The sequence below is a fragment of the Trichechus manatus genome, unplaced genomic scaffold (assembly GCF_000243295.1).
Source record: "Trichechus manatus latirostris isolate Lorelei unplaced genomic scaffold, TriManLat1.0 scaffold00003, whole genome shotgun sequence".
Lineage (NCBI taxonomy): Eukaryota > Metazoa > Chordata > Mammalia > Sirenia > Trichechidae > Trichechus > Trichechus manatus.
Genome location: NW_004443939.1, coordinates 7,358,281 through 7,381,982, shown reverse-complemented (window position 1 = coordinate 7,381,982; position 23,702 = coordinate 7,358,281). Strand labels below are relative to the sequence as shown.

Below are 23,702 nucleotides of genomic sequence, written 5' to 3'. Positions count from 1 at the left end.
GTAACAAAAACAACAATTACATTTGCTATAATATTATTTTGCCTAATATAAATAAGAACTTAGGATCTAGTTTCTAAATGGTCTTGTTCTCAAAATGTCAGATAGGCGCAATTTTTTAAGAAAATTCAATATGCTTACTAATCATATTCTAGTGAAGTAGGTATAGATCTGCTTCAATATCATACAATTATACTTAGAAGATTTGCAAGCTACCCATGAGATATTACATGAGAAAGTGTTTTGTACAACTCCACAGTATAATATAAATGTTAGCTATTATTGCTATTGCCCATAGCATATAAAATATGACCATCCGAGATAAACTGTATTTTACTGGTAAGCATGATAATATCTATGGAAGTGGCCATAACAAGTAAGGAAAAAATTATTTAAATGTCATTCTTAGTTAATTTGCTCTTTGAGAAGCCCAGACCTGCCAATGGATCCAAGTTTTCTGTATGTTTCAGAGATCCCTAACCGGGCTCTACAAAATAAGAATATACTCAAGAACACTCAGATATTTTAAAACTCTTGGGTGAGTGTGGGACTCAACATCTAATTTTAACATAGTCTTCATATGAAACAGAAGTAAAAACCTAAGAGATGAGAAACATTCATAGTGAAGTTATTTGCCTTTTTGTTCTGCTCTTTCTGGTTATTAAATGCAGCTGAACTATTCATGAATAATCCAGGAAGCACAGAACTAAGACATTAACCAGCCTGTGTTCCAAACTAAAAGATGGTTAAAAACACAGCATTGTAATACAAACATAGCTTATAAGTACAGCGTGTGTACCTACTGTTCTGCCATTTAAACTCCGAGTAGCTGTACAAACAAGTCTATCTTGAGGAAACAGACTGGGTAATTTTCCATTTGGGCTGCTTGAGATTTTACTGAGAGCTTCAAACTTGTGGAATTCTATGTTGCCAGACATTTTCCTCAAATTCATTACCTACAGTTCTCCGTTTAAGGTTTCTCTTTGACAAAAATACTTTCCTGAAAGGTTGTACTTTAAGTGCAAACATTTCTCTACTGACGTAGAGATTAAATTAAAAAGAAAATTAAAGAGGCAGTGGCCCCATTTTTGGAACATAAATTAAAAACCTTTTCTCCATTGCCTAAAGTAGATCCAAATCAAGCTTTCAAGCTTTCAAACATGTGTGTCTTTTCAAAGTTCAGAAGGGAGTTCAAAAGATGGAAAAAGAAGATAAAATACTAATCAATGAAAAGATCAAGATGCAAAATTGCTATAATGGCAGTGAATGCTAACAGTGATTTGAGGACTCTTTCGAGCCTTCTGATACAGGAAGAGAATCCGTAAGAGATGGAAAAATTCAGCACTTAGAATGTAGCTAGCGAAGATCATCTTCCTTTAGCTTCTCTTGCTTCCATAAACTCACTAGAGCACTAGAACAATCGCCAAGCATAGGAAAAGAGCCCTACTGTCCTCTTTTATGCTGTAATAGTATAACAGACTATCATATAATTATTTTAGATATGCATAAAAGTAATTCCGTAAGCTTCAGGTCCAAAAAGCTTCAAAATAGCTGCTCAGCAAACACAAATGAGCACACTTTTAGAGTGATTTTTTACTGAAAAAGACAAAAAAACCAAAACCAAAAAACCAGGATCTTATTTCCAAATTAATACAACCCCTTTGAGAGAAGAATTTTTTCCTGTATGTTATATTTTTTTACAGTATATTATCAGTAATTTAAAAAAAGTCCAGTTCACCAAAAATGAGCAATAAGATATTTAATATTTAAAATTAGTAGTTTCCATTTTTTTGAGCACTAGCTACAGTGATAGGTGCCCTGGTGGCACAGTGGTTAAAGCAATAAGACTGCTAACTGAAAGGCTGGCATTTGAAACCATCAGCGGCTCCTCGGGAAAAAGATGTGGCAGCCTGCTTCCGTAGACATTTACAGCCTCGGAAACCCTATGGGATGGCTATGAGTCGGAATTGACTTGACAGCAGTGGGTTTGGTTTGGGTGGGTTTAGCTACAGCAAAACCTGTGACAACCAGAACTCCATGGGACTGCCTTGTTTTTCCAGGTCTCACAAGTTTTCCACCATTGACGGGGTGCAGTCTTGCCACTTTTCTATCATTGTTAGTGGAAAATATTTGAATTTTCCTTCTCTGACAAGTTTCCACCTTTCAAAGGTTTTACTGTATATGCTGGGTACTGGGCTAAACATCTTTCAGGCATCATCTCATTTAAGACTCTTAACCAACCATGAGGTAGGTACTATTATCTCCATTTTACAGAAAAGCAAACTAAGGCGCACAGAAGAACAGCTACTTACCTAAGATCACAGCTAGTGAATGGCTAAGACAGGAGTAGAACCCAATTCTCTGGGCTCCTAATTCAGTGCTTTTTCTACCAACACACTGACTGGTTGAATGATAGAGTGAGCTTAAGATTTACATTCTGATGACAGTGAGTCCACAAACCATGTAGGAACTGATAGTGTCTTTGATTTATGCTGCAGGGCATATCTAAAACGGAAGGCCAGAACATGAAGGCCATGCTTGTGGACACTTCTGCCTTTCTTTCATCTCCTCATTTAACCTCGCACAACTCATACCACTCTAGTTGGCTATTTTCCCAGCTCACCAGAAACTTCCAGACCACACTGTGCCTTTGGTGGTGCTATTTTACTGGTTTCGAACATGCTTCTCCCTCTGCCCTGCTTACCTCTCCTCTCTGTTGGTTGAAATATAACTTACCACTTCTATTTTCCATTCCCTGTCACTAAAGTCTGAATTAAAGCATTCTCTCTTCTACACTCGAAGAGCACTGAATCTGTTTCACTCTTGAAGCACTTAGCATATTTGCCCTGCGTTATTATCAGGCTCATGCATGTCCACCACTTGCAGAAAAAAAGGATGCTTCTAAAGGACTGCATCTAGAACACCTTTGTATCACCCATGTGCCTTACACAGCACCCTGAACACAGCAGGCACTCAATAAATGTTTCATGTAGAGTTAAAATGGGAAACTCAAGTAATACTGCCATACCACTTCTATCAAAGAAAGGACTATTCCCAAAGGAACTAGTGAGTATTTTTGCTCACTCTCCTTTTTGAAAGGATTTTTCAGACAGCCTATCACCATTCCAAGGAAGGTAATGGGGCTATTTTTCTGTTTAGAAACCAGTGGTTTAAGTAATGTAAGCTATGGATCAGTGGTTTGCAATGATGGGGCTGATCGAAAGACAACCACAGTCAGCACTGCTAAGGTTAATGGCACTGCCTCTTATAGAGGAAATATAAAAGTGGAAGACAGGGAAGAAACCAATAAAAACATTTACACACACCTTTAATGGTATGCAGAATAGAACCCACTTAAATGAATACCAACTAATGAAAACATCTTGAAAAGAGAGTGATTTTTAGAGAAACCTTTTATCTACAGGTCCTATATTTATAGGGCAAACCTTTTAAATGAACACAGGGTAAAAAAAAAGAATTAAACTGGTAATTGTTGTGATTCATTGTGGTTCATATAACTTTCATCAGGCTGGTGAAATGAATAAACCATTTAACAAAAGGAGGCTCCTCTGCACTGACTTAGGTCATGTACGTCAGATTGTAAGAAAGAGACTCCTTGGTAAGTACCACAGAGCAAAAGAATTGGCTTGAAAATGACTGATCCATGCCCACCCTGCTGCAGCCCAAGACGGGCACAATGGAGGAGTTTTCTGAGAAGGGGAGGTAAAAGAATTCAGCTCAACCAGAAAAGTGCACGAAAAGGCAAACATATCACAGTCCTTTCAGTATATGCAGATGTTTTCGTTTTATGGAACTTTTCCTTCCTTCCTTTGTTCTTTCCTTCATTCATTTGTTCCTTCCTGCCTTCATTTTTTTTTTTTTTAATGAGCTTGATGTCATGAAGAAGCAGATATCTGGTGGGTAAGTAGAAATGGAGGCCAAAAAGCAGAGAGAAGAATTGGAATCAGAAGGTTCTCAAAACTTCTTTCTAAAGCCTTAGAAATAATTAATCTGTGATTTAAATTCTATGCCTGACAGATCTTTCAGACCAGTGGCTTAAGAAAGAGGATGCCAATATTTCCTTTTAAGACTATAAAACACACGTAAGAATTAGTGGAGACAATTGTATTCCTATAACTCTCACATACAGTGAAATGCACCTATTTGGCAATCATTCAATCAATAAACACACACATACATACATGCATACAATGATTAAAGGCTATTGTCTCTGAGCTGATTGTCCCACAAAAAGAAAAGTTTAAGAAAAAACCAAGTAAAAAGTGGGTCTAAATGCCACTGGGATGAATATACTCAATGCAAATAAGGAAAAGTCTGGGGATTCAAGGGAGTTTAAGAAGGAATAAACCCAGAGTTGATTTGAAGTCAAAGACTCATATTCTAACATATACTAAAGATTCTAGAGCAACTGGAATATCACTACTTGATATTATGGGTCTTATTTATTTGTTTTTAATATTTGAGGCAATTTTGGATGCCCACATTTAAAAGAATCATCTTTGAAATTTTTAGAATGCTAGATTAGTGCTGAATAGATGGTAAAAGTGGGGTCACAGTAAAGGCAGAAAGAATAACTTTCAGCATCCTTAGGATTCTGCAGGCAAGGAGGTGAAGTTGTGTGCCACTGGTAAAATCTGTTGCCCTTAAGAAAGGAGCTTTGGTTCCCCATGCAACAGCCTTGTAATCATATTCAGCCTGAAAATGAGTACACTTGGGTTGAAGGGAAAAGGAAAAAAACAAGTGAAGTATACTCATTCATTTCCTAGCATTTCCCAGGACACCAGGGATAGAAATCAAGGAATTCTTGCTAAACAAAAATGATTACAATAGCTCATTTTTTATATGGCTTGATTATTTATAAAGTTATTTCAGATATATGATCTCATTATATCCTTCTAAATCCTTGGGGGCAAAAAAAGGTTAGAATAATTAGCCCCATTTTATAGATGAGAAAACTGAGGCACAGATAAGAACCTTTCCCAAAGTTATTTACTGTTAATAAGTGGCAAAGTCACGGTCTGAACCAAGGAGAATGTTTAAAAGCATTTCACAGCTAGGCAAGTGGCAGAGTCAAGGCTGTGGTCCAGCTTTCCCACCCTTATTCCAACCACGCATCAGCCAAAACTCAAATTAGAGCATTACATTGTTTCTTTCAAAACAGAAGTTTCTTCTAATAGAAACTGTCAAACTCAACACTTCTTTGAACTTTACCCATGTTCTGTACCCTACAAGATTATGAAAGAAGAGTGAGCACGACAGACATCATGTTCTAAATTTATGCTTTTTCACAAGCATAGTTTAAGATACTTGATTACATAATACAAGTTGGGTGTTGCTTTGCTTTTCGCACATGTACTTGCTTAAACTCTAATACAGAGCCAGCTCCTGTCTTATTCTTGTTTTCCTTTTTCCTGCTCAACCTCACACAGCTTGTGATATAACAAGGATTTACTTCGCATCGTGACTATTTACTCCCAGCCCCGCCTTGTGCGCTATTTTGTGTCAGCATGCTGCACTAGGAAAGCTAATGGCTGCGGGGAGATGGTGATGCTAGTGGTGAAGACAGAAGGCTATCTTATCTGGAGCCGGAAATCCTGCTAGTCTCAGCCAAGGTAACTTTCCCCTCTGACTGGCAGTGAACCTTTCATGCCCTGCCACAAAACGTTTTTGCTGTGTCTGCAGCCAGGGGTCCTCCAGGTATCACGGGCATCTACCACAATACAGCAAAGAAAACTGCAAGCCGCTTGACTGGCCATCTAAGCACTGAGTATAGGATTCTGCAGAGAGATGGGGTGGGGATTACATGCTCTAAACGGAGGTCCACTGAATATGGACAACGTCATTTATAATCTCTGCCAGCAACAGACTTTTATGGAGAACTCACGCTGCACGCACACTGTGCCAAACAATAAAGATATAATAAGGCGGAAGAGATTCATTCAGTTCTTCATTTATTCATTCATTCAACAGGGATTTATTGGGTACATATTTTGTGACAGGCACTATGCTAAGGAGAAAATGCAGAGTTTAACAAAAAAGAAAGAAAACACGACAGTCCTTGCTTTCATGGAATTTAAGCCAAAAAAACCAAACCAGTTGCCGTCGAGTCAGCTTTGACTCATGGCAACCTCATGTGTTTTATAGAACTGTGCTCCATAGAGTTTTCAATGTCTGTGATCTTTCAGAAGTAAATAGCCAGGCCTTTCTTCCGAGGTGCTACTGTGTGGATTCAAAACACCAACCTTTCAGTTAGTAGCAGACTGCTTAACCATTTGTGCCGCCCAGGGATTCCTCATACAGTTTACAATCCACTTTATGATCATGTCTGGCAGACATTATCACACACATAACCCATTGCTGTCTAGCTGATTCCTACTCATAGAGACCCTACAGGACAGAATAGGACTGCCCCATAGGGTTTCTAAGGAGCAGCTGGTGGATTCAAACTGCCGACCTTCTGGTCAGCCGATCTCTTAACCACTACGCTACCAGGGCTCCTGCACAAATAAATGTGATATCAAAATCATGATAATTTGATTCAAAGTCCTCAAATGACTTTCCAATAAACTTTACAACTTGTTGGCAAACGAGAAGAACAATTTCAGTAGCCTGTCAAGTCACCTCGCAATTTCAGTTTATTTTTGGGGAAGGAGCAGCAAGTCTAAGAAAAGATGAATGTAGTAGAAAGAACGGTGAACAAGGAACTAGACAGTAAAAGTCTCAGCTCTACTGCTCGTCCGGGTGTGATCTGAGGCACATCACCTACTTCTCTTGCTTTGTCAGCCCTATGTCTAATGCCTGGAACAGTGCCTGGCATACAGTAGATGTTTAATAAATAAATATCGGTTGAAAGAATGAATATAAAATGTAAAGATTCAGTGTGAAGATTTCTGTAGTTCACTGTAAACACCAACCAAGAAATGGGAGATAAGAACAGTCAAGGAACAAAGATAATGTGCTCATACTTCCACATCAAACTGCACTAGAAAATAAGCGTCAAAGTGGCCTGATGGCCAGCAAGCACATGTGGGACCCTGGCTGCTTAGCATGTCACCTTATCACATCCCTCAGGCTTGAACTGTATTATAATTTAAACTCAAAAGTGGATTTTTATGATTCTGACCCAGTAGGCCAGTACATTGGCTACCAAATTTACTGGTGCAAAGCTGAGCCTTGTCTTCAATATTTACAGAGTAAAAGGCAATTTCGGTTTTAGCTTTGAGCGCATCAGATTGTGACAGCTTGGAAATGTCATTCTCAGAGCAAGGACTTTTCACACGCACAGAATTCTGGCTCTAACTATTCTATAAATGCAAATGCAAATATCCTTGACCAGAAAACCTTGAGCATCATGTTCTAAGAATGTTAGCGAGATTACATGAAGTTCTCTTTAACTGTATTAGTTTCCATCCAACATCTCCTAAATTGAATTAGAGTAAAGTGGGGAAGGCCTAGGTTCGAAAGGTGGATGCCAAAGAAGTCGCATTTTAATTTCATCTCTGTCTTTCACTTACGGATGCTTTCTATCTGTCAGCCAGTCAGTCAGCAAGCTTCATTCCAAGGGGAACACACTGAATGCCTGGCCATCCAAGAATTAAACATGATATGACTGGATATTAGAAACTGTTCAGAAACACTCCGCCTTCGCCAAACCAGGCTATTTGTTATGCTCCAGATATGGCAGGACCAGGCAGTGTTTCATTCTGTTGTACGCAGGGTAGCTATGAGCTGGAACTGACTTGATGGCACCTAACAACAACATATATGCTAAGTCCTTTCTTCTTGTGGGCTTCTATTCATAATGTTCCTTTTGCTTAACAGGGACTTCATACCTTCCCTCTCACACATATAGAAAGGACATATCCCATTATTATTTTATGGACAGTACCAGAATTCATTGATTAGGAAAATACATCGATGGTACATTTCTTCTTAAAAAAATGAAAAAAGAGATTCTCAATAACATAAATTTGCTAAACTCAAGGAAATAAGAGAGAGCAAACCTCCCCTGGTATTTAGAAATAAACAGAAACAAGGAAAGGCTCAGAGAAGAGAGGGAAAGAGAAAGAAGAGAGGACAAAATGGTCAAGTGGCCTAAGTGCTCTTAAGAATGGGGTTGTCTGAAATCAACGTGCAGTGGTGTGCCTGTTCCAAGATGCAACCTAAGCGCACCTCCCCTCAGCTCCGTTGCCCCCAACTTTCACCAAAGTCTGCTACTTACATCATCCCTGTGTGCATACAGTATAGAAATATAGAGAAGGGGGCTGAACTCAACATCTGGGGCACAGGACATAGGAGAGAGCATTATATGGTTTGGGAGAATATCTAAAAACTGAACCAACTCAGCAGGTACAAGAACTGAGAGCCAGAAGGGTATTTAGCCTGAAAGCACTCCCAGGAACGCGCAGAGATCCTGGAGCAGACTTTAGATTTGCTCAGGATGTGGGATGGGGGTTCTGAGCTAATTCTAAGGGGCAAGGAAGCCCCAGGTAACATCTAGGAACATATATAAAACCAAAATCCACTGCGGTTGAGTCAATTCTGACTCACAGTAACCCTATAGGACAGAGCAGAACTGCCCCATTGGCTTTCCAAGGAGCAGCTGGTGGATTCGAACTGCTGACATTTTGGTTAGCAGCCAAATGCTTAACCACTGTACCACCAGGGCTCCAGGAACATATATATATATACTTCAAAATTTACAGCAAATATCTAATAAGCTCTTCTATGAACACCTATAACTTAACCACCATTGCCTTCTTTACAGCTTTTATCACTCCACCATGTGGCCCAAACACTATCCAAATACCTTCAGGAAATCATCATAATCACATTGTATGGCAAATACTTGTTTAAATATCTGTCTTTCTCACTAGAATATGTATTCAATGAGCATTGGGTCAGCATCTCATTTATCTTTATACACTCATTTCCTAGCACAGGGATAAGCACTTATATTACGTATGATTAAGAAAGGATGAATTAGAAAGGGGGGTATTAACCTATGATTACATATTATTTTCCCCATAAAAGACATTAAACTCCTGAGGACAAGAATCATGCATTAACTCGTTTACTCACTCATTCATTCCTCCAAAATATTTATTGAGTGCCAGGCACTGTGTTTGGAATACAACAACAATCACTAGTTTTTGCCCTCAAGGAGTACGTAGTTTAGAATAAAGGTCTCCTCAAAATATTTATTAGCAGTACCCTCAAGAATATTGGGACTACTATTCCTATTTACTTTGCATCTTCTAAAAAAGAAAAATGAATTAATTATTAATAATGCCATCTCCCTCGCTCTGTACCTATGTCTGATGGTCACATGTCACTTACAGTATGTGAGGTAACCCAAGGGATATGTAGAATTCTGCACATCAAAGGGTTGACACAGCATCCTCTCTTGTTGGTTTCCCTTTCAGCCTATTGTGATATATTGATGTTTTCATTTGCCAGTGTCCAGGTAAAAGGACTGACAGATGATCTAGTTTTAACTAACTGACCACCACCATCATAATTATCATCATTGTCACTCCTCACCTCAAATTTACAACTTCTCTGGGGAAGGGGGACAGAGCATACAGAAAATACACTTAAAATATAAACACCTACAGATTATTTGAGATTATTATAGTTACTATCCATTATCTGTTTAGTCTAAGAACTCTCCCAAGGGGGACAAAGTAGCACTTACTCTGCTACTTACTTGCTGTTGACCATGGACACGAGCCTCAATCTCCCTGAACCTCATTCTCCTCATCCTTTACCTCACAGACTTATTATGCCAAATTAAGATAACATACCCTGATGTTTTAAAGTGTCTAATGCATACTACTATTCAACCATGGTCATTGATGCATAGAGAGAATCCACACAGAAAGAGATCTGAGCCCTAAACTCAAATATTACAGACAACTATGCATGATTAACCAACCAAACTTTGTTAGGGCCTTATGTGCAAAAATTATGCTTTCCTAATCAATTTATGCAGAGAAGTGCTGTCAGAATCCCATACTGCTTTCCATGTTGACCCTCACTGCCACTCTACTCAGAACTGAATCTAACAGTATGTTGAAAGAATGAATGGAAGGGATACTAGGCTAGGGAGATGATGGGCAGCCCCCGAGCACAGTCAGTCTTTTATTGGCTCTTACTGGCACCTACTTTTCTCTTCTTTCTTCTTCATTCCTAAGAGAAAGTTAAAAGCTATTAATCACTGGTCTACAGCAGAGACTTCCACATCTTTTCACCATTAAGGCCCCCTGGAGATATTTTCCTCATGTGAACCCTATTTCTCAAAGTATTTAATTTTCTAAACTGATTCTTTATTAAATAATGGATAATTCACCTCTCCCCCATCTCTTATTAAATGAATCCAAAGTGTAACTAACTAACTGACAAAACATCTGTAAGTGTATGATAACCAATGAGTTCACAGACACCGAGTCAAAAGCAAAAATCTTGATATTTTCAGCCTGTAGTTTTATCTAGGGAAAAGCAATGGATGATCTCTTTTAAGATTTTCCTTTGGCTCCTTTCAAGGACCACCATTTGGCACTTCTGGTCAACTGTGTGTGTAAGAGTGTGTTAAGTTTTACTTGTAGGCATCTCATTATATCAATTTGCAAATCCAGTAGGACTCAAAGGCAGATATGTTCTGTGCATTGCTACTTTTAGAAATGTCTAATGCTCTGACAACAAGGTGCCTCGTTTTCCCACTCTGTACTGTTAAGGATCTTACTTATAGTTCAAAGCTGAACGAACTCATTAAAATGAAAAGCTTTCAGTTTGGACAGCATTTGCAATTTTAAAAGAAGATAAACCTCTCTACGGAGTTAACATGATCTATGAATGTGGGACATGCTAGGAATCAGATATCCTAATGAACTTTGTCTTGCTCACTTGAAATGGAGAATTAACCGATTCTTTTAAATAATTCAGAAATCGAAAATGAAAGTGATGAGGTGCAAACTTCTATTGTCCTGCACAAAAAAAAAAATGTGGGATGGAAATAAACACTTTATTTTTTCAATAAAACTACATTCCTACGTATTTTGCAATGTGAAATACTTTCAAATTTACTGGCGATCATAATTGTTTTATGCCATCCAACAAATATAATGGCATCTGGCATAAATACCTTACAACAAACCTCATTTTATAATCTCTACCTCCAGCAGAAAAATCAAATGAAAATTTAGTCCATTGTTAAAAATATCCACTAAAGAACCATATACACATAATACTAGAGGCAGTAGAAAACATGTTTATAAGAAAAATAAAGAATGTAATTTTCCAAAATACAGAACAACAAAAAAAATAAAAACAAGTAAGAAAGCTGTTCTAGATTGTTTCTTGCACATGGTTTATGTCCATGAGGCAATGAAGCAGATGAAAGAGAAGGTGGGCTGCATTTTACTATGGATCCATGGACTATGGATCATGCAAGTGCTGAGCACTACATACACACACACACACACACACACACACACACACACACACACACACACACACAATCCCCACAGAAAGTCCCTTTACTTTTGAGGAGGTAATGAAGCCTGTAGGAACCGTGCACAAGGCTAAAGCAGATACTTGGGAGGTTGAGGAATAAAGGAAGAAGTGACAATCCTAGATGATAGAAAATCATGAGGAAGGAAGAGAAAAACACTGAGTTCAAAACAAAACAAAACACATATTCTGGGAAGGTGATGAAATCCTACCTTATCAATGAGGAAACACAAGTCCAAGACTTAAATAATTTGGCCAAAATCACATAATCAATAGGTAAGAGAACTAGAAATTGAATACTATTCTTCCTATAATATAATGTAATGGTTAAACAATTAGATTTTGGGGTTAGGCTAAGTGTTTGAATACTCTTTCTGCCTTCCTGACTTGGGCAAGTTACTTAGATTCTTTCTGTCTCAGTTTCCTCACCTGTACAATGGGCAAACTAATAGTACCTACCTCCTTTGGGTTGTTTTTAGGACTAAGTGACATCTTAGCACAATGCCTGGCGTGTGGTGGCCATGAAAATGAGTCACTTAGATCTCTTGCTACAAGGAGCATAGTTGTCTGACTATGCAGTTGTCATCCATCTGGGCCTACCCTCACGTTTGTTTGAAGGCCACACTTCCTCTGGGTTGCTCCCAGCCCATGACTGAGGGGGGATATACTAACTGTAAGACCATTCCTATGGGACACAGAACTCTTCCAACAGGTGACTCTGGCTCAAACTCTCCATTGGCCTGGCTGAAATGTTCTTAGAACCTTGTGGCTGCCCGGGGCTATTCCTGCCCAATCCTCCTTCCTTTCTCCCTCTTCTGTCACAGGTGTAAGACCTGTTATCAGTTTCAAGTTTCTACTGGATACTCCAGCTCCCTCCCCTTTATATTTCATAAGTGTTTCCCCCAATAATTTCATTGCACATCTAATCCCATCAGGGTTCATGTTTCTTGGAAGACGCAAACTAACATACAGGCACACAGAAAGTCCACAATGAACCTGAGCTATTATTATGACTACTATTACCAAAATCATCATTATTGTCATTATCTAGCTCTAAAGCCCCATTAAAACAAACAAACAAACAAATAAATAAACAAAAACCCAAACCCATTGCCGTCCAGTCGATTTTGACTCATAGAGACCTTATTGGACAGAGTAGAACTGCCCCATAGGGTTTCCAAGGAGCAGCTGGTGGATTTGAACGGCTGATTTTTTGTTTAGCAGCCAACCTCTTAACTACTATGCCAACAGGGTTCCCCAAAGACCAATAACGTAACCCTATTTTCCAAAGCTACCTCCCTTGAATCTGTAAACATTATTCTTTCTTAAACTAGGAGGGTTCAAGGGGCACAGCATCTTTTTCTAACACCTTCAGATAAGCTTTGTAATACCTAGAAAAATAGTCCTTAACTACAAATGAAAAAATATACTTAGCTTCCTAGTACATGAAAAATATGGCACCTGCTATTTCAAGCTTTCTGAAATGCCTTTTGTCTACTTCACCTCTGAACGTGGAATGTCCCAATACTGTATTCTTTGACTTTCTATTTTCATCATCTTTCATGAGCTAGATAGTCTGCCAGTAACTAGATTTGGCGACAAGATACACTTCCTTTTCGTTTACTTTGAAGAAGTGACTCACATACTGTCCCAATGGCTTACTCAATTAATATCCCACTAATTAAACTTACTTGCATAGGTTGAGTGGCTCTCAACTACTGTATTGTACCTATTGACTAGGGCTCACAAACGGCTTATTGTTCCAAGATCACAACTGGGCTAGGTACCAGCAAATGCGAGAGGAATGGAATTTAAGCAGTCATTAGGACTTTGTGGTACCCTTCCCATGTTTCATTTTCAGTGGGTTAAATACCAGTGGTTTGACCCTCTCTGATCAGTGAAATCATCATAGACTAATCGAACCTTTCATATGCTGCTATTAGTATTGCCCCTTTAACTCCATGGGAATGTGTGAAGAATTAGGACTTGTTGCTAGATACAATACAGGACATTGTTTAGATAAACAATGTATAAATTTTTAACATAAGTATATCCCATGCAATACTAAAAAATTATTCACCGCTTATCTAAAATTCCAACTTAACTTGCCATCTTGTTTTTGTTTGGTTTTAGGTTTTTGTTTTGTTGTTTGCTAAATCAGGCAACTATCAAGAAGCAAAATCAACCTTTATGTACATGTAATTGACTTTGGGAGATTACAATCTAATATCATTTTGAGATAAAGGGTAATTTTTAACCCCATAGATTTAGAACTCCCTTAAAAGAAAAAGGAATAGTTTGCACAAGTCAATGGCTATGTGAAGTCAAATATTCCATGGAAGTTAAGTCAGCTTTCAGTACCATAGGCATAAGGGAAGAACTAAAAGATACTGCCAAGGCAGATGAGAGAGTCTTATTTCTTGAGAATGCTATGAATTAAGCCTTTCTCTATGACTCCACTCTAAACTCTATGCCTGCTTTGCTCACCCCTGATCTCAGTATCCACAATTGTGACTGGCATGTTGTAGGGGCTTGGAAAATAGCTACTGTACCAAGAAATGAAGGGATTTGGGTATGTGCATTCCTCTGGAGAATATATCATGGCCACACCAAGGATTTACCAAGTTCTTACTCTGGCCTGGGAATCCCCAGGTGGTCAAACGATTAATGTGCTTGGCTGCTAACTGAAAGACTGGAGGTTCCATTCCACCCAGAGCTCCTCCAAAGAGCAGCCTGGAAATCCATTTTTGAAAATGAGCCTTTGAAAACCCTATGGAGCATAGTTCCATTCAGACACACATGGGGTTGCCATAAGTCAGCATCAACTCTCAATGGCAACTAGTTTGGTTTGGTTTTGGTTTACTTTGGCCCACAAGGTCCAATATAATTTAGCTTCCTGCTACCCTCAACATCATTTCCTACTGCCCACACCCTCATTCAAGCCCTCCAGCCACACTGACCCCTTTACTATTCCTCCAACATGCCTCAGGGCCTTTACCCTTACTGTTCCCTCTTCCTAAAACACAATTCCCTATAATACTGGCATAGCTCACTTCTTCACCTTCTTCAGGTGTTGGCTCAAACGTCAACAGATCAGAAAAGCCTTCCCTGACCACCCTATGTGAAATAGCACCCACACCCTCCATTGCTTATCCCTTTATCTGTTATTTTTCTTCATAACATTTAATACCACTTGGCATATCACATACATATTAGTTAATTGTCTGTCTCCTCTGGCCAGAAGGCAAGCTCCATAAAGCAGGAACTTTGTTTTGTTCAGTGCAGTGCCTAGAATGATGCCTGTTCTTAGAATGCACTAGTCAAATATTTCCTGAATGAATGACTGAATCATAACCTTACTAGAATGTCAGGTCCTCAAGAGCAGATGTCTGATCCATCTCTGTATTCCCTCAACGCTTAAGGCACGTAGTACAAATGTAGCCAGCAGATTCTTAATAACTGTCTGCTGAATTACTTATGAGAAAACTGAGGCATGAGTCTCTAAGTGACTTGGACAACTGATTTCCCCTTAACAGAAGCTCAGTGTCAGGCTTTTAGCGGCAACTCTCCTTTGCTTATCTGACCTATTTGGAAGCTGTGATGTGGCTTCTTCTTATTCTTCATCTCTTGAGTTCACAAATGCCGCTTGCTGAGAGGCTCTCTGGTTGCAAAATACCTACAGAGATCTAAGAAAACACTGAATTTCCTTCATGGAGAGACTGTTGGAAAGTCATTCTTATTTTCCTGGGCCTTGCCATAACATCCTTCACACATCTCTTTTCGGATATTCGCCATATGAGGCCTGCGGACAAGGCATATGAGATTTCCTTGTTTCCTCCGGGTTAAGAATCAACCCAGTATAGAAATTAACAACTGAGCTGGGGAAAAGTAGTCTGCAGAAAATACTATCCCTCCCCCACCTGTATGGTGCAATCCCAGTAGATCTCCTTAACGACAGGCTAATGCCAGGGGAACAGAGTTGCCTGGAGCTGAGTAAAACCTGAAGAAAAGAAAAAGAATGAGCAACCTGTAGGGAGAAAAGGTGCCAAAAATTCTTGTGGCCAAATGAATTTTTGTAGCGGACAACTAATCATTCTGGATTAGTAACTGCAAATCCCCAAATAAATTATTTATATTAAATTCAGTTTACTAATATTATCCACAAACGGATAATTCCTTCCAAAAAATAATATTCAGGCTTAAAAACAAAAAATTTACAGTCAAATGTCAAATCAGAAATGACCCTATTATTTGTGGCAAGGAAAACTCATACACTAGTCTTTTTTCTTTATCCCCACTTTTAATATTTCAGTGCATTTCCTTTCCTTTGATTATTTTCTTCATCTTTTTGTTGTTGTTAATAATATATGTTTTGTATTGTGGTAATTATATATAAGTCACGATACATTTGCCATTTCAACAATCTTCACATGTACAGTTCAGAGACATTAATTGTGTTCATCATGTCGTTCAACCATTACCATTAATTGTTCCCGAATTTCTCCATCACCCTTAAGGTCAATGTCCCCCAAGCATTGTCATATACTATTCTTGACCCAAACTAGTCTCCCGGATATTTTACGATGCTGATTTTTTTTCTTTGATGCAAATTTTCAATTGATGGGGGAGGTATGTGAAAGTGACCATTAGAAATACACTCTGAATCTTTGCACACTAGTTCCTGGCTTAGATCTCAGGGAAATCAGAACAATTGCAGAATGTGCTGCAGCCAGAGATAAGCACGAGATGCACCTGCTACCGTACTAGGATTTGATGACGGTTCCTCATTTGCTTTCTTTTCTGAGCCCAATTCAAATACTACATGAATTTTATTGCATAGTATTTTTTTAAAATCGAGATCTACAGATATATTTATACAATCTTACATAAATTATAAATAAACACTTATAAATGCTTTTCTTCTTGGGACATTACATCCAATGGGCACTCAAATGGTTGGCTCTCCTGAGACAGTCAGAATTTGAGGACCGGAAAGAAAGCCCTTTTTGTCTTCTTTCTGTTATAACTATTTGTGTGTGAAGGGATTGAAGGAGGGAGGAGATGTCTGAAACAGACCACCCACCCTGTCCATTTTGGAATTTGGAAATCGGGAGCTTCGGGTCTAAAACATTCCCCTTTTTTGGCTACTATCCAAATGCCTAAAGCCTGCTCAGCTAGTTAATCCTCTGTTTGTAGGACAATAAAATACCCATAATGTGTGAGGTAAAACCAATTCTTTAAAATTACAACAAATTTCCTTCCTTATTTTCAGTTGAAAAGGCCCCTTAACTACCCTGGCTCCTGTGGGTTAAATCTAGCACACTCTACACTACAGGCTGCTTATAGGGAGGATCCCAGCCTCACCTGATACCTCATCTTTCATAGGCAAGACCCAAGAATTTCCTTTGTCTAAAGAGCCCCTGCAAACAATGATAGGTCACATCTGCTAACAATATTTAAGAAAGCAGAATTCACCTGGTCTCCGACGGACATTTTAGATCAAGTCAAATTCTAGTTAGTTCCCTAGTCTCTTAAACGGGAGAGACTAGCTCCATCCCATTTCTGAAAATTAATCAGTCAGAATTTAATTACATAGATCTGGAAACCAGACGGCATTTAGGTTTAATGTCTCCCTGAGTTGAGACCTTTACATATTTTAGAATATTGATCATTACTGTTATTGCTGCTATTTTGGTGGTCACTCTACTGTGTCTTTCCCTGCAGGGTGTTTTAAAAGAACACTGCAGAGAATAACTGTTGCTAGGTAATTGTAAAAGACAGTCATTTTAATTATGAAATATTGATAAACTGTATTTACAAATCAATGGTGCTAGAATGCTCCTGCTTCCCCAATAAAATGTAAACTGTAAGACTGTATTGCCTCCAAAATTCCTAAAATGACCCAATGAAAATGACGCATTCATCAAAATAGCTCCTAAAACCAGCAGTCCATCCAGAAGCAAGTGACAATTCTTAGAGACTGGAATTATCAATTTATTTTGCTTTCCCACTATTTATAAATATGGCAATATATTAATCTATTACATATTTGAGAAGGTAGTAAAAATTAAAACATTAAGCAGAGGGTTCACTTTTTTAAAAAAATCAAATTAAAGAATGTCTATCAAAAAAAAAAAAAGCAATTTATAGTTCTCTTACCCCAAAATTGCAAAGTGAATCCTACATACAAATCTTAAGTCAGAACGCCAGTAGCCTTGGAAATTACTTCATAAACATTAAAATACTCACAGAAATTAGTTAAGTGATAACTAACGATATACTGACATTTTTCATTGACGACAAGAGTACATTCCTCATTCATCTAGCATCATTTAGCAGAGATATCTAGTTTAACAATACAAGATGGGAATGACATAAGTGAAGATGGTGAACAAGAAGGCTAGATTCAACCAGTCTCCAGGGTAATTTTCAAATTGTCAGGTTGAGCTGGAAATTTTCAAAATGTGGGGAGAACATCATGATTAATGGCCTTCCACTGATTGTAAAGGCCGCATCTGAGTGTTGATGCCACCAACATATGTGCCACTACCAGATAAATGAGGAAGAATAAACATGATTAAACCTAAAGAAAATCATCTAAAAACCAACTTTGATTCTTTGCTATAAATATCTCATTTTTAGAGACCACTTAAGATGAGGTTATTCTTAGCAGGCTGGGTAGGTGATGAGAGAGAGTAAATAGAAAAAAAAGAAGCGGACATAGCTTTTTCTTTTTCTGGCAAGGGGACCCCACATTTCCTTTCTTGCCTAAGGGTGCTTTCACTGATAACAGGGAGTCCCAGCAGGGGCATGTTTTCAGAGAGCCAGTGTTGGACTACGCTGTTGTCTCAGACACTGACTCACTGTGGCCCTACAGAAGCGTGCCTTGAATTAAGTAGGAAGGTTATCACATGTGCTTTTCCCTCATTAAGGACTGACGTGATGCACCGAAGAATGCAAGCTTTGGAGGACTGTTCACAGGCCCTGCAAACATCAAGCAGGCGCTTGAAATATTCTGTCCCGTAAAGTTTTAACAGTAACCGAAGTACATCATGGGAATTCACAAAGGTGGTTTGAATAGATGTCCTACGCCAAAGTTCAACAAATAAGACTTAAAACCTTCAGAGGCCTTTGAAAAGCCAGAGAGGAGGTTTCAACAATATGCCAAAGGATTAAATGAATGATACCAGTCAGAGCTGAGAATTTTGTCTGGATAACATTCTCTTTGGTAACCAAGCATAAGCTAACATGATGGTGTTTCACACCTTTGATCGCACCTGCTCATTGGGGGGAAAGTCAAAACAAAAAACCTGGTCTACTACAGCAATCAGTGCCAAGCCCCCAGCTTTGGCTTCCTAGCGTCCTCAGTCACATCTCTGTGTGCAGTGTCTGTGCACAGCCCTCCCCTACACCCAAATTAGGTTTTTAGCTTCTCCAGAACTTTTTCTTAAAAAAACTCTTGGCCAATCAGCAATGAGCAGGCACTCAAAATAAATCTGAAGATAATGACAACATATTCATCTATTTATTAATTTTATTCATCTAGCGAATAAGCGCCGGGTAACTACTAAGTTCCAGGTACAGAGCTATGTGCCATGCAAGATTATTTCAAAAAGGTATTTGTCATGAACCCTACCCTTAATCGGCTTATAGTTTTTAATAAACCAGACTCTATTTGGTTTGTGCCTTGGAAAAACTCAGCTAAAATTAAGGACATCTGGAGGAGCCCCTTCTTTCCAGAATTAAGAAAAATTGATTTTAGAAACTTTATTCTGACATCCATTCTTGAGAGGCCCATGTGATAGAACAGAAGAATTTTTTAAGTGGAAGGGACTATACAATTCATTGAATACAATCATCTTAGAGGTGATATGGAGGCCCAAAAAGAGAAAAGGACACTCATAAAACCACAGACTTAGTAGTGGTGCTAAAACCACATACAACATCGTTTTGAAGGTACCAGCAACTGTGAATCACTTTTGCAGTTTCTTGGCTCTCAAATTCATAGGAGATGAGCAGAATGTGAGGATAGAACTAAACAGTAAAATAGATGTGGTGCTGTGAGGATTGTGGGCAGATTTAAGAAGGAGACCTACGTCTGACATGCTGGAGAAGAATAGTTATCTATAAGGGATGCCTGCAAAAGTCTTAGTTTATTTCTGTCACTATCCCCTTCCACTCTAAGGCTCCCAGCTCTTGACCTCTCAAATATGTGTATTCATTACAGATATGATAAGCTTTGACTGGAGAATAGTAATGGTTACATTTGAGTCCTTACTATGAATTGGGCATATGCTGTTTCATATGCATATTCTCATTTCAATACTCACAAGGTAGTTACTTGGAGTATTCCTATTTTATTGATAATAAAACTGAGATTGGGGGCAATAGCTTACTCCAAGTCACCCAGCTATATTTAATTTGAACCCTGGTCTGTTTGACCCTAGAGGCAAAGTTTTTTATATTATACCAATTTTGAGTTTCAAAGATTCTGATATTTTATCTCTGGGCTTCTGATAATTTCTTCAGAATTCCCATCTAATGCTCTAATTGGACAAAGATTTGCTTCTTTTATGGTTGACTCTTAAGGGAGTAGGAGAAAAGAACACAAAAATTCCACTAAAAAAACAGACTAGCTGGCCAGGGAAGAAACAGCTGCATCCACTTTAGGTAAAGTTACACAGCCTAGTTTATGGTTTTGGATGAAACAACATGTTACCATTTGTCTAGTCATTCTCCATGGGTTACTAGGGAAATACCATTCATTTCCCATTATCTTTCTCTTTAAGAGCTAGGATAAAAAGAATATTCTTTCCCCTTCCACATACATAAAGGAGTAATGAGTTTTCGCTTTATCTAAAAACCAAAATCTGTCACTTCTTCATCCACCAAGATTCTAAAAGTTCTCAGAACTTTGTTGATAGGTCCATGAGAGTTCCCTCTTAAAAACAAACTTATAACAATCAGTAATAACAACAAAAAAACTCTTTTAGAAACTCATGTTTATAACCTGGGGTGATAAAGGAGAGAGAACACTCCCTTGATCGAGGCAAAGCCAGAAAGTGGAAAGTTGTCTAACGCATGTAAATATCCTGAGATCTTCATGGATTTCCCTCTAGGGATTATATGTTTTTAGAGAAGAGATAAAATCATTTTTCCTCCAATAACTTCATCTGACATTAACAAAAGGCAGATAGAGGAAGCCGAGAGTAGGCTGATGTTCCTCTAGTCTGAGCTTCAATTGCGGCTGCCTAAGAAAAAGCAGGTTCTCTTGTTTCTTTGAAATAAATGGCAATTTGGAACGTAAGAATTGGTTACTTTCTCTCTTAGATATTAGTACTTTTTTTCTTTGAATTTCCATGATTCCCTCAAAATGCTACTGAAAATCCTTGAGGTAGCACCAAATAATTTAGGGTTAAAAGTGAACCTGGCTAGTATCTCCATGCCCTTGGCTGGAAAATCCAGGCTCAATCTTGGTTGCTTTTTGGAATAGAAAATGCACAATATCGGTACTGCAAGCAGCTCCAGAAAGGCATGCCAGGCCTCTCATGCTCTCAATTTATATTTGCATGTGAACAGCTTGTCGGCCATTTTATGAAGACAGATGAATCACAGGCCTGCTAGAGTGGCGGCCAGACCCAAATACGTGAACTACATCCACCGACGGCCCACAAATTATTTAGAATGCAAATAAAATGAATATCTCTGGACATGTTTTCAGGGAGATTATATATAAATGCATGAAAAGATGAAACCCTTATGGCTTCACCTACAGGCCAAGTGGAAAATAAAGAATGAAACCAGTGTGTAAATATCACTCATTTAAAATGTTGATAAAAAATAAGATGTAACTGTTCTATGACCCTAAAAACAAATCTCCAGATACCTCCCTCTCTTCTCTTTCTCTCTCTCTCTTTTAATGCCTGATTTGAAAAGACAACTTTGATTTTTTTAAATGTATATATTTTCAAAAACGTATATAAAAAATGTATAAACCCCTCCCTCAAAAAAAAAAAAAAAAACCTGTTGCCATCAAGTCAATTCTGACTCATATCAACCCTATAGGACAGAGTAGAACTGCCCCATAGAGTTTCCAAAGAGCAGCTGGTGGATTCAAACTGTTGGTCTTTTGGTTAGTAGCCTAAGCTCTTAACCACTATACCACCAGGGCTCCATATGTATACATATACACACACACAGACACACACAAGTATATATGCATGTATGTATGTGTATATATATTGGAAAACCTGATGGCATAGTAGTTAAGAGCTACAGCTGCTAACCAAAAGGTCAGCAGTTCAAATCCACCAGGTGCTCCTTGAAAACCCTATGGGGCAGTTCCACTCTGTCCTATAGGGTTGCTATGAGTCGGAATCCACTCGACAGCAATGGGCATATATATATATATATATATATATATATATATATATCACCAAAATACCAGGATAAGGAAAGGAATAGGCAGATAGTTCATATTTGATGCTACAGCCTGACAATGTAATAAAGAAGTTTTCAGGCTTAGAAAATGAAACAAATTCTGAAAAATTAGTGATAAGATTTCTAATGTGGTATACTCTAATCCTCCATCTGACGTAATTCAATTCATTAATCTATTCCAAAAGATCAGAAGGAGATTAAAATGGAATAGTGCACAGAACAACACAAGGGAGAGAAAATCAGGGAAGGAGACCATTTAACATAGACGAAAACCAAAAATCATGATCTGTATGCCGGTGAAGTAAGTAGCATCTGGGGTCTTAAAAGCTTGCGAGCAGCCATCTAAGACACAACCACAGGTATCTACTCCCCAGGAGCAAAATACTAAGAAGATAACCAAAAGCTCAGAGAAGAAACAAGTCTACCAGCCACAACCTCATCTACCCTGAGACCAGAACTAGATGGTGCCCGGCAATCACCACTGACCAGTTCTGACTGGGGACACGATAGTTGGTCCCAGATAGAATGGGAGAAAAATATGGAGATCTCAAATTTTTATTAAAAAAAAAAAAAAAAAAGCCAGACAAATTGGAACGGTAAAGAACAGAGGACTCCCTGAGACTGTTGCCCCGAGATACTCTTTAAACCTAGAACCAAGTCTATCCCCTGAGATCACCATTTTGCAAAATAGCAGAGTGGCACACAAAATAAAGGATATCACCTATATGATCGAAGCCCTACTTAAAAACCATCAGTATGAGACCAAAAGGTCAACAATTACTCAAAAGCAAAGATGAGAAGATAAAGGGGCAGGGAAACTAGAGTACTGGAAAGGGAACAAAGAGAACACAATGAAAGAGAATGCTGACACTTTGTGATAAATGAAACTAATGTCACCGAACAATTTGTTTGGAAATTGTCAAGCGGGACCCTAACTTGCTGTGTAAACTTTCACCAAAATCTCAATAAAATATTATTGAAAAATAAATAAATAAATAAAATAGATGAAAATATAGTAGCATTATGATGACAAGGAAAATAATGAACAATATTAAACAACAACAAACATTTTTAAAAAATACAAATGATGTGAAGGATACTATGGTAAGCGCATTATATACATCATCTCATTTAATTCTCCGATAGGTAGGTAATATTATTACCTCATCTTAAAGACGAGAAATAAATCAATGTCCTGAGAGATTAAATAACCTATCCAATATTACAAAGATAAGAATAGCGGAGGGGGAATTTGAATGCAGATCTGGTATCACAGTCTCAGCTTTTAACCACCATGCTATATTCCCCTCGTAGGCACCTACCTCACAGTCAAGTATTCTTATTACTGCTTTCAGTTCTACCACCAAAGAAGGGTACACTGCAATTTTATGAGATGATACTTGTGAAAGCACCTAATACAATGCTTAGTATATGACAGGTACTGCTAGTTCCCTTCTCTGTTTTTATTGAAACTGACGGTTTTATTCAGTTTAAAATTCTAACCCATGACAATCATTGTCACACCTGAAGTGCATACCACAAAATTAGTATCTTACTGTATCATACTATTACATTCATATATAAAATATACATTATATTTTAATAGTATTTCTGTAGCAGAAAGTTTGTATATTTATGCAACTGAGAAACTTAATACTGTCATGTGTCTTCACTGTTTTTAGACAATTTAAAGTGGAAAAATCTTTCAAAGGCAAAAATGATTTTCTTAAAGC

The 23,702-nt window shown here is 38.2% G+C and overlaps 1 protein-coding gene across 3 annotated transcripts in view; it reads right to left on the bottom strand.

The window, feature by feature from the left end:
• NFIA (nuclear factor I A) overlaps nucleotides 1-23,702 on the bottom strand; it is a 406,515-nt gene that overhangs the window by 178,970 nt on the left and 203,843 nt on the right. The window lies entirely within an intron of this gene.